At 41.6% G+C, this 16,792-nt stretch overlaps 1 protein-coding gene across 1 annotated transcript in view; it reads right to left on the reverse strand.

The window, feature by feature from the left end:
- Positions 1–16,792, reverse strand: part of LRP1B (LDL receptor related protein 1B) — a 1,835,733-nt gene that overhangs the window by 480,560 nt on the left and 1,338,381 nt on the right. The gene's annotated exons all lie outside the window — the stretch shown is intronic.

Genomic DNA, 16,792 nt, shown 5'->3' on the forward strand with positions numbered 1-16,792 from the left:
GAACTGCTTCCATTGATGTCTGACTTAAAGAACTTCATAATCACCAACATCCTCATTAGCGCTGGTGTCATCTACACAAATGTCCCCCTCATCCTCTTGCACTAACACAGTGGCAACCTCAATTTCTATACCAGCCATACTTCTGCTCAACCCCACATTTGGAGAGGAAGCAGAAATGGCAGAAGGAGACTTCTCTATGAGTACAGAATCAGAAAGGTTTAGCTTACACACAGCACTTGTGGATATACTTAGACTTTCCTCAGGGATTTCTGATATTATTGTTTCTGAACACAGTTTGTTCTACCGACTTAGTAGTTTTATTTTTGTCACCACTGATTTTCCAATTTTCAATTTTTTACACTTCTTTGACACTTTGCATGAGCAGGGCTTACACTGTCAACATGAGAGGCAGAAGAAGATGCCTCACTGACAGCTGCAGAACCACCACTCATAAATAAATGCCAAGGCCTGAGACTTTCCTTGCCACTGTGTGTGGTTAATGGCATGTTGGAAATTTTATGTTTTTCTGCACTAAACTTTCCCTTTATTAGAGGTGATTTTTTTCCTCACCACTGTAAAGTATTTTTTTTTAATTTCAGATGCTATGACTTAAACCCTGTATGCCCTTGGCCATCAGTTTAGTAGATGATGTTGCAGGACTAGTATCATCCTGACTGGTGGCACTGACAGCAACTGCAGTGCTAATATTTGGTTGCTGCTCCTGCTCTTCTCTCAACTGATCATTATCCATATCAACGAACACACAAAGTAGTAAAAACACAAGAACAATATATATCTTTGACTCAGACAGCTCACACTGCGGGATATCACAACACTTATATGTATGTGAGCAAATGCAGTGGAGTACAATACACAGAATAAGCAGTGCAAACAATAGAACAAAATATATATATTTTTGACTACTTTTAAATAAAAATTACAGTTCATTCTGCGGGATATCACAGCGTTTATATGTATGCAGTCAAATGCAGTGGGTGCAGTACACAGAAGAAGTAGTGCAAACAATAGAACAATATATTTTTACTACTTTTTTTCTCAAATGACAGCTCACAATGCGGGGTACCACAGCACTTATATGTACAGTACCAGTCAAAAGTTTGGACACACTTTCTCATTCAATTGAATGAGAAAGTGTGTTCAAACTTTTGACTTGTACTTTATGTAAACAAACATAAATGGATACACTACACAGAAGAAGTAGTTCAAACAATAGAACAATATATATATATATATATATATATTTTACTTTATTTCGTAAGTGACAGCTCACACTGCAGGGTATGGCAGCATTTATATGTATGCAAACAAATGCAGTGGGGTACAGCACACACAACATTTGTACAAAAAAACACAATTTTTTTAATCTTATTTTACTGTTTAATTTTTTTATTAACTTTTGTTCAACTTTTTCTCAAATGATACTGCAGAGTCACACTGCTAATATATTTGAAGAGGTTAGACACAGAACAGCAGCAGCCACTGACTGGATTATATGGACACAGCATAATGGAGACAGCACAGTCTATCAGCCACTAACTAGAGTGGATGGACAGTGGACACAGCACAATGTAGACAACCCAGCCTAACAGCCACTGACTGTAGAGTATGGACAGGGAACACAGCACAATGGAGACAGCACAGCCCAGCAGCCACTGACTGGAGTGTATGATAGCCCAGCAGCCAGTGTGGACAGTGAGACATCACCACAGGGTCCTTATATGGAATCCAAAATCCATGAGAAACTGACCTATGGATGATGACTTTTTACCTTGATTTGGAATCCAAAACAAGGTGGGAAAAACTGAGCCACCACTTGGATTCCATTGGATTTGGATGGGTTCGAATCTCTGAGATCTGACTCCCCCCATCTCTACTTTCAATACATTCCAGGACCCATTTGAAGGACTGAATCTACTAGCCAAGAAATGTGCTTACAACACACTCACAAATGAGCTCATTAGGGACCGAATAGGGCATTTAAGTAAAATGACACTACATGCACTCACCTTCTAAGTGAAAAGGGACTAATATTAGAGACTGCCATGCCCAAAAAAATTCCACTATTGTAAAAAAAACATTATTTTTTTTAAATTACAATGAATAGAAAATGTTTTACTACAATTTAATAACAAAAAAAATCTGTATTATTGGAATAAAGCCATTTTGAATGCTATACTGTAGCTTGCAGTAAACCCTTTTATGTGTTGGATTAAATAAAATAAGACCAACAATGCAGCTTCTTTCTTCCACAGCTAGAACCCCCTAAATATCATGGGAATAAACTTTAAGCCTGAGATTCATGGGTTTGATGCAGAGCTGAATACAAGTTGGCTGTAAGTGCTCCCACGCTGTGTGCAGAACTAACTGTGTTTATTCACCCATACACATCTCCCCTATAATGTTTTATTTGCATATACCCTATTCTAGGTGCAAAGATGCTTCTGCAACCATGTGTGCAATGCATATGCTTCTACATAACTCTACATTGTCCACAATTCTATCAGTGCTCATCATTGATGTGAGATTACTCTTTGCAGCCTAGTAAATGGAGATTTGCCAGTTAAAACATACAAGGTACACTACACAAGCAGACTTACATCAATTGTACATAAATTCAAGGCAATTTTTGCCTTGACTTACATTAAACATAATTGCATGAGTGACCGATTGATCACTTATCCCATTATGGTCAATGGTTGTGATTAATCACTTGACGTATACACAACAAAAGCTTTCCCTTGTAGATCACCCCAATGGAAATAAGCTGGAGCAAAATGTTCAATCACTGGTAAGCGATTATTCACCTGCAATTAAGTGACCAAAAATCACAAGTGTAATTTAGCCCTTAGACAAACCTTTAAAGCCCACTCTGCTTTAAACACTAGAAATGGTCAACAATAAAATGGAAGAACATTAGTTTAATCAAAGCAAAAGCGGCCTAGTATAACATAAATGAATGCAAATTTAGTTAATAAACACAGGCTGTTCACCTGCTCTGACATCTCCAGTTACATCAGTAATGGGGTCTAAAACAGCTGATTAAATATCTACACAACACAAGACAATATTTTATGATTTACAGAGGCAATGCAAGAGCAATCACATCATTACACTGCCAAATACCATCTATCACTTTTACCGAATTTAACGAAGATGGATTACATCCTAAAGTAGAGATGCAAGCTATAAATATATTCATTCTGATCTTCATCTGACTTTCCTTAGAATAGACATGCAACAAATCAATAATTGAAGAACGCACTTCTGATCCTTTGTTATAAATGATTTTAGAAAAAGAATTCCATTTGGCATAATGACAAAAGAGAAAGTGCTAGTAGGAGATGAAACACTTTCACATGGAAACTTGGAACAAAGAGGACTTATCAATAGAAGATACTACTAACTTTTGCTCGTAGTTATACACAAAAAAAAAACTTTTTATCAGTGGAATTACTTTTATGGTTTAAGGCAAAAAGTTTTGAGTCCAGGAGAACTGTTCTTTTAAAGACTGTTCTGTCTGAAGTATTTTGGTTACACCTACTACATAGTTGCAAACAGTTTAAAACAGTTTACAGGAATACTTTTATGGGCTTTGGAGTGCTACAGTGCCCAATGTCTTGTGTTTCTTTATTTGGAGTTTAATGTGGTTTTTTAATGTGTTTTTTTTTTCCTTTGACAATACTCCAGTCAAATAAGTATCAGTTTATAAAGCCTTTAAACTAAGAGTAGATAGAAATAATTTCACATAAAAGGTAATTAATGATAAATAGGGTGTTTGTAGGACCCAAAATTATCCCAGGACTGCATCTGGAAACAGTTGGCTATGCATATGATGGTCAATATGATATCAGAGGAGGACACTTGACACTGTAGCTGCTACGTCTGGGCATACACAGCCGCTCCCTCTTAGCCATCTCTGTACATGCTGCCCAAGGAGCTTCTATTACAGGCCTGGCCAACCTGTGGCTCTCCAGCTGTTGTAAAACTACAAGTCCCATCATGCTTTGCCACAGTTTTGCTATGAGGGAATGCTAAAACTGTGGCAGGGCATGCTGGGATGTGTAGTTTCACAACATCTGGAGAGCCACAGGTTGGCCAGGCCATCTATTAATTGGTGGCAACTATGATCTTGTCTCGTTCGGAGCTCCATTTGTGGCCAAGAGGAGTGTAGATGGAGACAAAGCTCTCCGAACCAAAAATAAAACAAAAGAAATATAAGTCTATTAGCAGAGATCTAGGTCTAGCTGAGTGGGTTTCTAGTCACTCAGAACACCCCCCCCCCCCTCTCCTTTCCCTGTGTGCACCAGTAAATCTTTATTCCATACCATATGTACACACACACAGGATTAATTTTTGGTCGGTAGCCAATTTACCTACCAGGACATTTTTGGAGTGTGGGAGGAAACCGTTGCACCCAGAGGAAACCCAGGCAAGCATGGGGAGACTATCCAAACTCCACACATTTAGGACCATGGTGGGAATTGAACCCAAGACCTCAGTGCTGTGTGGCATCATACTGCTTGGTAAGATGTCTATTGGAAGTGCAGAAAAATCTGGTTGACCAACGACATATCTGCTAGTATGTGTAGTCAGCAGTCAATACTTACATAGAGCAAGAGTAAGTAAACATATTGGAGAGTTCTTGATGCTCGCTTCAAGGGCCAATGAGTAACCACAGTCAATCATGTTAACAGGATCCGATGTGATTACTTGGTAGCCTAATTAACAAGTTACACATCTAGTTTGCTCACCCATGTGTTGTTAGAACCAGTGGGGGATTGACCATAGAACTTTCTGGGATTGTTCCCAGTGGGCCCATCGCCCATGGGGCCACTGACAACTTTATTTATTTGTTTACATATGTTTGTTCTAAGGAAGAGACCCAGTGCTAATCGGGGCAGTTCCAGCATTTTAGTTACCAGTCCCTCCTCAGTTAAGTGTCGTGAGATCAGCCCAAGACTGATCCTCTCCTTCCTGCTCCTCACCAGCCACCTCCCCCTGTGTGTATTCTGCCCACCAGTCGATGGTTGCCTTGAAGTCTGACCTTTTGCTCTGCTTGTCATATTAGGCAAGCCCTGTGTTTTGGGTGCCTTATATGAAAGGAGCAATAATTGAGGTTAAAGATTATGCCCCCCCAGGATACTTGTCTAGATCCAGCCATCACCACAGCACAGACAGGCATAAGATCGGGAGAACCCCCCATGGTGCAGGTAAACTATGAAAGTCAGTTATTGTATGTCATATGCTAACAAAGATAAGGATATCTTTCCAATCAAACTTATGCATTATGATCTTGGCTGCCTGTACCTTAAGTATTTCAGAAGCTGCAACAGGAAATTATGTGCTGCTGTAAATACATCAATTTGTTAGATATATTGTGAAAATTGCACAAATATGATTTCCTTTCAATTGGGCACATTCATAGAGAATTTCTTTCAGAGAATGAAATGAGCTGTAAAGGCTCTGAAGACAATAACTTCCTCACTCTCCAAATGTTTTGTTTGTTATGGCTGAATATTGACTTTTAAGGTACTTCTGCCACAAATCACTGATTACCTTATTGCTAGCTGAGATGTATTGTCATACCACAAAGAATTAATTAAAGCTCTGATGACACAATTAGTGTTAAGCACAAATTGTAAAGGCATCTTCTTTCATGTTTTATAGCTTTTGAGATGGGCTACCGGAGAGTCCCTGCTATCAATTACAATAACATTATGGGAGTATTAGCTGACACAGCAATCTCCCAGTTGTCGGATTGGGTTATTTTACCAAGTGAAAAATGCTTCCGACAAGTTTAATTGAATGAGCTGGAGAAGAAGAGGAAAAGCAGAGACAACTGCATAACAATGTGGAAATAAGCATGTCATACGTCACTCCTTGTCTATATAAACACCTTAATTTAACCCCTAATATTGATATGTCTAAATATTAGATATATGTAACATTGGATATTTGATTACACAGGAAAGCCATTAAAATAAACTGGCCAAAGTTTATTTTGTATACAACACAACACATTTTTATTAATTTATTACAAAGAAAAAGCATAATGCTGTGAGTCCAGCAGGTGGTGACAAGTTCATTGAGGTCCTCTGAATTTTGGAATGATTTGTGGAAACTGATGCTGTTGACAGTCCCAAGATTGGGAGTCAATTACCAGGTGACCAGCCAGTTGTCACCAAGATAGATGGGTTGAGATCAGTATTCTGGCGTCTGTAATCTGACTGATCATCTATAGTTGCTGCCATGAGAACAGTCTTAGAATGCACTCTGAACCAGTTATTCCAGAAAATTGTGTTTTTGGCTCCTAGTAAATGAATACACTATATTTTGATAGATATTGGTCTAACCCCAAAAAAAGAGCCTACCAATCTTAATTATCCGCTCATCAGTGTGACCATGCTAATCAGTGTTGCCTATCCATGTCATGTTGTTTACATTCTGGTAAGTGTACATATAGCATTCAGAAGTACTACAAGCTGTACTAGGAATATCAGATGGGGCATGTCAAGGACACTGCCTTGACATCCAGCAGTAACACCTGTCTCCAACCTGTTACTGAACAATCAGCTTATACTGCTGCACCTTTGCATAATGCCCAAATGTACCCCTTGGCTCATATATTGTGTGTAAATTTGGCTCTGGTACTAGTCAGTGCCTTCTGAGCCATTTAGCTCAGTGGTTCTCAATTTCGGTCCTCAAGTACCCCCAACAGTTCATGTTTTCCAGGTCACCTAACAGTTGAACAGGTGTATTCATTACTCACTGACACATTTTAAAAGACCCATAGGTTAGGCAAATTATTTCACTTGCAATCCTGTGAGGAGACCTGGAAACCATGAACTGTTGGGGGTACTTGGGGACCACGGTTGAGAACCACTGATTTAGCTCACTGCACGTCCCTGCTAGGTACAAATGTCTGTGTGAAAGGGGGATTATTAAAAGTTCTGTCCAGTGTCGCCAGGTTTTTTATTTTTTCTGTCTCTGTCAGCTTCCAAGTATCTCTCTTGTATTACTTACTGCTTTATTGCATTCCACCAGAAAACTCTTTGTGACTGACAGAGCTGCAGTGATTGTGGTTTTTTCGCCCACTAAATGATCTGTATATGGCACAGAGCAGAGATCTAGTTTACGACAGGACACTGAAAACAACGGGACACTTTACAACAAAAGGTCTGCAATGTGCAAATTTGGACAAGGCCTGTTTAAGAGGTGGCCAGTGTGTAGTCTCCATACGGGCCCTTCCTCTCTCGCCAGCCCATTTGTATAGTAGACTCTGGAAATTTGCCCACATATACTAGGCATGCGCAGGTTTACTTGAACATTGCGTCCATACCATGTTCCGTGTGAATTCTCTATGCACATGCACAAATCTCTGGGAAAATGGTGGCCGTGCCATTTTCTGGGTGATTTCTGCACTGGACTCCAGAAATTATACAATGTTCCAGATTTATATATAGATACGATATCTGCACATGTAAATCTTGAGAAAAGATGACACTACGTCTGTTGCTGGAGTTGTAGTGATAATACGCATATACTAGCTTCTGCCTCCCCCTGCTGTACAAGCACTGTATGTGCAAGTACTGAGACACCCACTCTGAGTGTCTCTGCATGCTGTAACACCGCCAGTGATTTATGACACACCACCATTGGTACACAAACAACACTTGCACCAGCTCTATGGCAGCTGCCCTTTTTCTGTATGAACTTTGCCTCTGTGGCAGCGGCTGTGCACGTGGGAACACAGCTATTTTCACGGCATGCCCTCAACACTTCCATAAAACGCCCATGAGGTGGATTTATTTTGCGTTCAATTCAGTCCACCATTCAGTCACTGCTGAGGAACACCCATTTCTGACACCGTCTGACCTGATTGTGACAGTACATTTGTGAGTAAAGTCTGTGTAATGCATGCATGGTAGGGTTTTTTGAATCTCTTGTGCATGCTAAGTTGCAAATAATTGGTCAACTACATGAGCATCATCATTGCATGTGCCTCTGAACCAGGCCCTTGATCTGAAACTAAATACAGTAAACTAGTGTTTTTATTGCAAGATCCTGGAATGATGTCTATTCCACAGATTCTAAATAGACTGACAGAAAGACAGACAAAGAGGAACACAGTTGTATCATGCTGTGCGACCAATCAAGGAAGAGCTAAGTTGCATGATGTGGTGGTGGGGTTAACGTGTTGACAAATCAGAGAAGGGGTGGAACTGAGTGCTGGAATGGGGTGGAGCTTAGTGAAATTCCCGTTGCATTGGAAGGTAAAAAAAAAAAAATAGCTGATTCTTATAGTCTATTTCAACATGTTGCAACTTATTTGGATGCAAATGTATGTTTTGAAGTGATACCTATGTTATTACCGCTGTAAGAACCATTATTTATCTGGATATATAGTTCTCTTATAGCCTTTATTATACTATTTGAGGTAAGAAATTTGTAGCAATGGCTTTACCTGCTTATATGATGGGGCTGATTGTGATTTGCTGTGCATTGATCATGCAGCAGCGTTTATTGTGATTATATTATGCTTTTTTAACCTTTTTGATCTTTTCCACTTACTGTAGTTTTGTTATGTGTTTTATGCATTTTGTAGCCATGGCACCGGCCGCTGGGTGATGATGTCATTTGTGGGCGTCTTCATGCCGGAAACGGGAGCTGCGGCATTTTCATGTGGTGTTGTGAAGCATTATAAGGTATATGTATTTTGTTTTTATTATCCTGATGACGAGGTGCTAATAAACTTCGAAACAATGTCTCAACTCCTGCTGTTGTGAGCATTATTGACCGGGTGCCGTCTATACAGATTGCTATATATATAATTATATATACAAGTTGTGTACACACCTTGAGAAGGGGGCTACGGGCCCCGAAACGTTGGTATGATTTTGTGACCTGTTTAATATATATAAGACCCGGAGTGCCGCTGTTTTTTTGCTGTATATATATATATATATATATATATATATATATGTAAATATGTATATATATACATCCTTATATCATATGGTTGATATACAATGTAAATATAGGTTCTACTGTACAGCCACAGTTTACAGGTACTGGCTACTGATACAAATATATAGTACATATAGATGTAGCCATGCTCATCTTACTGCAAATCAGCATGCAACAAAACAACTTGCTGCATGGCATGTCAGGCTGTGACTATTTGCAGCCAGCAATCACTCTATTAATTCCAAAAAGAATTATAGAAGCGATCACTGGCTGTGATAGTCATAGCCTGGCAGACCATGCAGCACGCATTGCCGCATCGCAGTAAGGTGAGCATGGCTACATCTGTAGCTTCCCAAATTAGGTAAGGAACACATAAACGCTACATGATTAGAAACACACATTACCATACAAAGCACTATTAAAAATAGTAAGGCAGTGTCCAATATTAAACATGCACAGCGATAAATCAAAAACAAAAAATAGTTGTAAATGTGTAGCTCTCTCCCAGTAACCCCACCAAAATTGCAAAAAAATAATAATAATTTGTGAACCAGCACCTAACAAGAATACATAAGTGCACCCACTTTACCAGGAGGTATGACTGAATGATGAGGGTTTGTCCAAATGCTGTAGATAAGTTGCCAGACATTGAAAATGGTGGGTTTTTTTTGACTGAAAATAAAAGAATAATTAATAACAATGTTGTACAAGTTCACCTATTAGTTGGAGATTGATGGCCTTATGCGCATCAATCCCCAATATGCGCATCAGCGGCAATGTGTGCGTGCAGGCTGTCATGTTGCGGTCACATTCCGGAAGTATGCAGCCGCAGTATTATTGACAGCTGAGGGCTTTGGGTGGGAGGGATTGTAGAGTTGGGGGAGGCGGTCCTTGAAAAATGGAGGCCTACTTGTAGCGTTATCAGGTCTGCTGCGTGTCATAACATGCAGCCGCTCCGATTAAAAAAAATGGCGGTGCTGCATCTGCCTTTGCAGCCTGGCTGCGGAGGCAGGGACATATCCACAAATTGTGATTGCATCGCTGCCGGGTATTTGCCTAATGGGTGGTCTTGCCCTGTGCTGGGTGGTCCCCAGCATGCAATCGCAACCAGTTGCAGTCGTGCTAAAATAGCAAAACTGAAGCTGAATAAGGTCCTGAATATATTTTCAAAATGATGGATGTATCACCCCTTTAACGGAAAGTAAATCCTCAACAATAAAGCGATATTTTTTTTAATTATATAACAAACTGAAAATCCATGTGATATCTTGTCTTGTCCTCTGGTCCATATATCTTGTCTCTGGCTTGGGGACAATGAACTGCTGGAAAGACAAAGCTTCCATTTCCAGTATTTAAGGGCTCCTGAAACTCTTGTAATACTTTCAGATTCTGTTATTTGTGAGCAGGTTTGATTCCAGGTGTCAAGGAAAGATAGACTCTACTTCTTACCTCATCCAACACAAACTATTTATCCAGCAAATACTTAAGATATTAATCCAGTTTAATGCTTTGCTATTATACTAGCATATCTCTACAACACAGAACTCTAAGCGGTGGCTACAGTAAAGAATGGACGTGTGTTAGAAAAATATATGTGTGCACTAGGATTATGTTATATATACAGGATTTTGGTTCATCTGTATCAGGTATCATCCTTCTCTCTCGCTGCAACTGAGCTCAGTGGGTTGTCTTGAAGCTAGAGACGATCAAATTATTGACATTTCCATCAAATGCTGATTTTAGAGTTTCAAAATATTTCACGGAACAATCATGAATTCTTAGTTGATAAAATTTGGTTTTGACTGTTTAATGTTTGAGTTCCAAGACTGTGTTTAAACAGCTACATTTTATACTATTTTTTATTATTATTATTATTATTATTATTTTTTTTTTTTCAAATAGTGAACATTACAGTGTTTGATGCTCAAGAATGGAGTGTGCATGGAAAACGTTCCTTAAAAAAGCTATAGGCTGTAATATAGCTATATAGGCTCCAGCATATACTCACCTTGCTTCAATCTAGAACTTTAGGACCCAATAACAACTAGTTTGAGAACCACTTTGAAAATAAATGGTAGACTACTAGCATGGGCGCTGGAGAGGCCACTAGTAAAAGATTAGTAATGTATCTAGGAGACACACTTTCATTGTTTTTACTAATGGTTGTGGATGCAACATTAACAAGCCAACTTTTTTTTTTTTCTTTTACTTGAAGCCCGAGGTGTGGTGCTTCATCACCCAGTGTCTGTGCCAAACGTGCGGGGGCCATAGGTACTTGGACCCTCTCCCAAAGGAGAAGGGCCCCGTTACTCCCCTACCCCTCAGAGCCAGAAGGCCTCCTGAGGGGAAAAAAGGGACTGTGGGTCCCCCCTTGCCAAAGCGCAGAGGGACCCTCGTGTGTCCCCAGGGTTGGCCGAAGCTTCCCCCTGGGGACCGAAAACTGCGTCTGGTCCTCCTCCCGTGGAGAGGACCTCAGCAACTTAGGAGAGTGGGTGGCCCATAAGGGTCTCACCTAAACCCCAAACGAAAAACGTGAACGTGACAAATTAAACAAAAATAACATTGCAACATGGAACATTAACAAGCCAACACTGCTGATAAACAACTTGTTTCTCACCCAGGCCTGCTATTTAGTCAGTGACTGGTCACTGGTGCAGTCCAAGCAGCTGAACACAGTGAATGAATGAAGGAGGATTGTTAAGAATTGCAGAATCAGCTTAACAGTATGTGTATAATAGCTTTAAAAGTGGTGTTCATTAAGTTCCAGATCTACAAAAAGTATTATTTTAACAAAGTGAACATTACATTTTTTCAAAGTACAGTATTTACCAAAGGAATCTATGCAAAGTTGCCCGCACTCAAACCACTTGGTGATGCCCCTGGGGCCAGTCAGCTGGGTCAAAACACAAAGTTAATACAGATAAAAACTAAAACCAAAACACAGAGGTCTGTGCACACCTCTAGTTTACACTACCTATGCACTGCACATCTGGAAACTTATTGCATACCCCCTGTACAGGTATGACAGTGACTGCTGTTGATAAGATGTAACACTACTATGCCAGGTAGCATTTAAGATATTTAGGTTTTATTAAGGGGAAATGAATAGTTTCTCTTGGAAAAATGGGATTCTGGCATTCTCTTCATCTAACAAAGGATAGGAATTGTAATTGGATGCTCAAGTCCAGGCCTGCAGACTGCAGTATGCATTTATGTTGTACATTAGTGGGCCAATGGTGGGTTGCTTGGTACTGCCCCCACTTGCACTTAGTGCTGTCCACCAATCAGTGTGTTACTGCATAGACACTTTGCATGCATGTACCTAAGGCAGAGGATGCTGCCTGGCCACCCTGTGTTTTAAATAACATTAGAGCAGCTGGGCAGGATCCACTGTTTCAGGCTCTATACATAATTTGCAGCAAGAGGCCATTTACCCTTGCTGCAGGGGACATTCCAAATGTGTTATAGTATAATTATTTACAGTATGTATATGGGAGCTGTGGATCAGTGTCATATATATATAATGAGTGCAGTGTGTGCACCAGGAACCCTTGGTCCAGGAGGGGGACCCACACAGCACACCATGCACCCGTATTTTCAATACTCACCTCTCTGGAGTCCTGCAACAGCAGCTCCAGCGCTGTTCATTCACTGAGATAATGGCACTGCTGCTATTTTCCCAGCATTTTTCACACACAAAAAAAATAAATGCTGTGAAAATGGTCACCATGCCATTTCCCTGGAAACCTAGCACAGTGCCAGGGTCTAGTAGCTCACTAATGCACTGCCCAGCTACAGATGGCCCCCATCTCTCTTCATAGGCCACTGCTGTGGGTGCTTAAGTATGCCCAATATTTGTGCTGCCAATGTCACTAACCATATCTTCCAGTCATATGGTGGGCTGGGGTAAGAAGACCCCTCTCCCCCCCAGTCATTTTTTAAAGTAGTCTAATATGATACTTATAATATTATAGCAGCAAGCAATTTTAAATACGTTACTGCTATTATTTCAGTAATTTGACCATGTGCAGAAGTGGAGGCTGGAAAATGTTGACCATACTTTTTATCGGTGTCAGAAACCAGTGCACCTGGATAGCAGCCTTGCAAGTCAGACAGGAGAAGGTAACAGTCATTATTTTGTTTTACAAATGTCAAATGTGTGAACTGCTGGTAAATGGGGGTCGTGTGGTGGAGGGGCAATAGCCAAAAGCTTTACCTACGGAGTTCAACCAGCATGCTGCCTATGTCTAATAAATATGTTCTGTCCAATACCGCTTGGGTTTCCTGTTGGTAGACTTTTATGCAATTGTCCAAAGAAACACTATAAAGTTAACTGATTTTTATTAGTTCTTGTCTGTTTGTACACTGTGACATTACTTAAGCACCTCTGAAGTAGAAAACGAGGAGTCTGAATAAAGTTCTCTGGTGTTATGGAATATATTGTTGTTAAATAAAGTAAAATAAAAAATAATAATATATAGACTTTCCTAGTGTTCATTCTAGCACCCTGCACATGTCACAACCCGTGCAGTTTCTCTCTCCTGTCTGGGGTGTCGCCCTCTTCTCTGGTGCTTCTATAGGGTTTCCACCTCATCCGTTTAATTCTGGACACATATTAATTACACAGGTTCTGTGGCTGATTAAAACCAGGTGAAATGGAGTCTTAAAGTCAGCCAGCAACAGAACCTGTGTAATTAATATGTGTCTAGAATTAAAGGGATGAGGTGGTAACCCTATGCTTCTAGCACACTCTGGTCTGTATGTCAGCACTCCTCCTCTTCTTCTTCTGGCACACTCTGGTCTGTATGTCAGCACTCCTCCTCTTCTTCTTCTAGCACACTCTGGTCTGTATGTCAGCACTCCTTCTCTTCTTCTTCTGGCACACTCTGGTCTGTATCTCAGTATTGAGATACAGGCCAGAGTGTACTAGAAGCACCAGAGAAGAGAGTGACACCCCAGGCAGGAAAGAGGAACTGCACAGATTGTGAAAACTACTTTCCTATACCATCATAACACCACAGGATTTTTGGCATCAGGATTCCCCTTCTGGGATTCTGACCACCGGCTTGCTGAGTGCAGGGGTGTCTTCATCCCCTCCACTGACCAAGTACATGGACACTATTCTTCTAATGTGCTGATGAAAGTAGCTTGAGGCACAATCATTTTGTGAGGTGGGTTAGCTTCTCTCTAGCAGAGATGTCCCCAAGGCATGTTTTCTAATGTGAGCAGAGCCAGCCCTGACCAATTTGGAGCCACCCAATGTTGTGTGAGTTTAGGCATGTGCCGAAAGAGGTGATTGTTGTTAAACTATTTGGAGTGTTTCAAATATAACTAATGTTCCCAGAAATGGGAAATTTCTAAAGTTAAACCTTGCAGGGACGTGCAGTCAGGGTAGGTAGGGGAGACAGTGCCCCCCCCCCCCCCCCCCCCCCCGTCATAATGATTAAAATAATACAAAGATTCTACTTTGTGATTTTCTAATAATTTTTAGCATGAAAATGTAGTCAAATCTTTATGGAAGGCAGCGAGAGTGCTACCTCCCACTGACAATAATAAAGTGGCTGAAGTGGCGGGGTGGAAGGGGGGGCAGGACCAAGCTGCGGGCTTGAAAAAGCCCATTGAAAAACTGATTAAAAGCGGCACCAGAACGTCTGCCTCATTGACAGGGGGCTGTGCCTTCAGCCCACATCAAGACACACCCATGTCAATCAGGCAGACGTAATTGGACAGTGGCAGGGGTGGGCTGAGCCGAGTGGGCAGGGTGTCAGATGGCATTCCCCCAGGGCGGATGCATTTTAAGTACCGACAGACCAGCATTCCCTTCAGGAGGGAGCGTGACATTCTCTCACCATTCTCTCATTTTCTGTAGCATACCTCCCAACTTTTATTTCTTCTAGAGCCTGAAATTAGGCAATCCCGATGATCGGCATGCCGACCAACAAGGAACATTTCCACTCGTGGGTGTCCACGACACCCATAGAGTGGAAAAAGAAAATGTGGCTACCGCAGGTCGCCACCGAGACCGCAGCATGAGGAGCACAGCAAGCCCACAAGAAGCTTATTGCGCTCGCCCTCCACCCCATGGCATACCGCTGCCAGAATACCAGCATCGGTATGCTGACCAGCGGTCTCCTGACCGCTGCATACCACACCCCTGCCGGGAATAGATGCTGTGCACATGATCACAGCATCTATTCACTGCTGCTCTGCTCAGAGCAGTGGGTGACAGGGCATCTCCCGACTGACTCCCCACCACAGGAAACTGCAACCTGCAGGTGGGACAGCGGGACAGACCATGAAAAACTAGACTTTCCTGCAAAAATCAGGACAATTGGGAGGTATGCTTTAGCACTAGCTGTGCTGGTTATGAGGAGTGTGACTAGTAGCTGAGGGATTCCCGCTGTGCAGTTAGCGAGGACATGTGCCTGGCAGTGACATATAGGGAAGGGTGGGTGTGTGTGTGTGTGTGGGGGGGGGGGGGGGGGGCAGCAATCCAGTATTATGCAGCTGCCCCTTGGGATACAGTAGACAGAATTGTTCCTTTATTATTAAATATCCTGAGTGGGGCTGATTGCAGGCACAGATCATGTTTAAGTCTCCAGGCATGCACTGTTGGTGTAATTCCTGGGCCTAAGGCATCATTCAGCATCACACGCTGCTGCTATGCGATCGCATCTTGATGCTTTTTTGGACCAGTGCACAAGCGCAGAGACCATCCTGCCCAATCCGGGCAATGCGATCGCATGATTGACAGGCAGAGGCATTTGCAGGGCGGCATTGCAGGGGCGGCTAAAATGGGGGCCGGTCGGCACAATTTTCGTGGTGGCCGCTGTGACATGGACTGACTGCCTTTGCAGCTATGTGGAGGCAGGAGGGCTTCACTTATTCAGTGAGGTGTTCACAATTGAATTGCCATAAGCATGCTGGGTGGCCTTGCCCTGTGCTGGTGATAGCAGTTGCAGTTTTGCTATTTTAGCAAATCTGCAACTGATGCTGAATAAGACCACTAGTACAACACTCCTGTTATAGCTAATAGGGAACATGTCACCTCTGGCTGTTCCAGGAAATAACTTCTCCATAGTTGTGTACAGATGGAGCCATGCTAGTCTTAGCGCTTATTTGGTATTTTGCAATTATATATATATATATATATATATATATATATATATATACTAGAGATGTGCAGCGGGCACTTTTTGCGTTTTGGTTTTGGATCTAGATTGGTTTTGCCTAAACTACCCTTACGGGTTTTGGTTTTGGATCTGGATGAATTTTGAAAAAAACATAAAAACAGCTAAAATCACAGAATTTGGGGGTAATTTTGATCCTACAGTATTATTATCCTCAATAACATTAATTTCCACTGATTTCCAGTCTATTCTGTACACCTCACCATATTCTTTTTAAGCCAAAAGGTTGCACCGAGGTCAATGGATGACTAAGCTAGGCGACACAAACACCTTGCCCATCTAGGAGTGGCACTGCAGTGTCAGACAGGATGGCACTTTTAAAAACTAGGCCCCAAAGAGCACATAATGCAAAGAAAAACAAGAGGTGCACGAGGTTGCTGGGTGACTAAGCTAAGCGACACAAGTGTGCGGCACAAACACCAGGCCCATCTAGGCTTTAAACCTAGGATCGAGCATGGTAGCCAAAATGTAGTGCTCTGATTTCAAGAGACTGACCACCCTTGAATCCTGGCAAAGCGAATAAAGGGCTCTATCCACAAGTCCCATATACTTATCGAATTTGCTCCATCTTAGCTCCTCCTTCAATTTCTCCAGCTGCTTCTGCAAAAGCCTGA

Source organism: Pseudophryne corroboree, chromosome 7 (genome assembly GCF_028390025.1).
Source record: "Pseudophryne corroboree isolate aPseCor3 chromosome 7, aPseCor3.hap2, whole genome shotgun sequence".
In the NCBI taxonomy this organism is placed as follows: Eukaryota; Metazoa; Chordata; class Amphibia; order Anura; family Myobatrachidae; genus Pseudophryne; species Pseudophryne corroboree.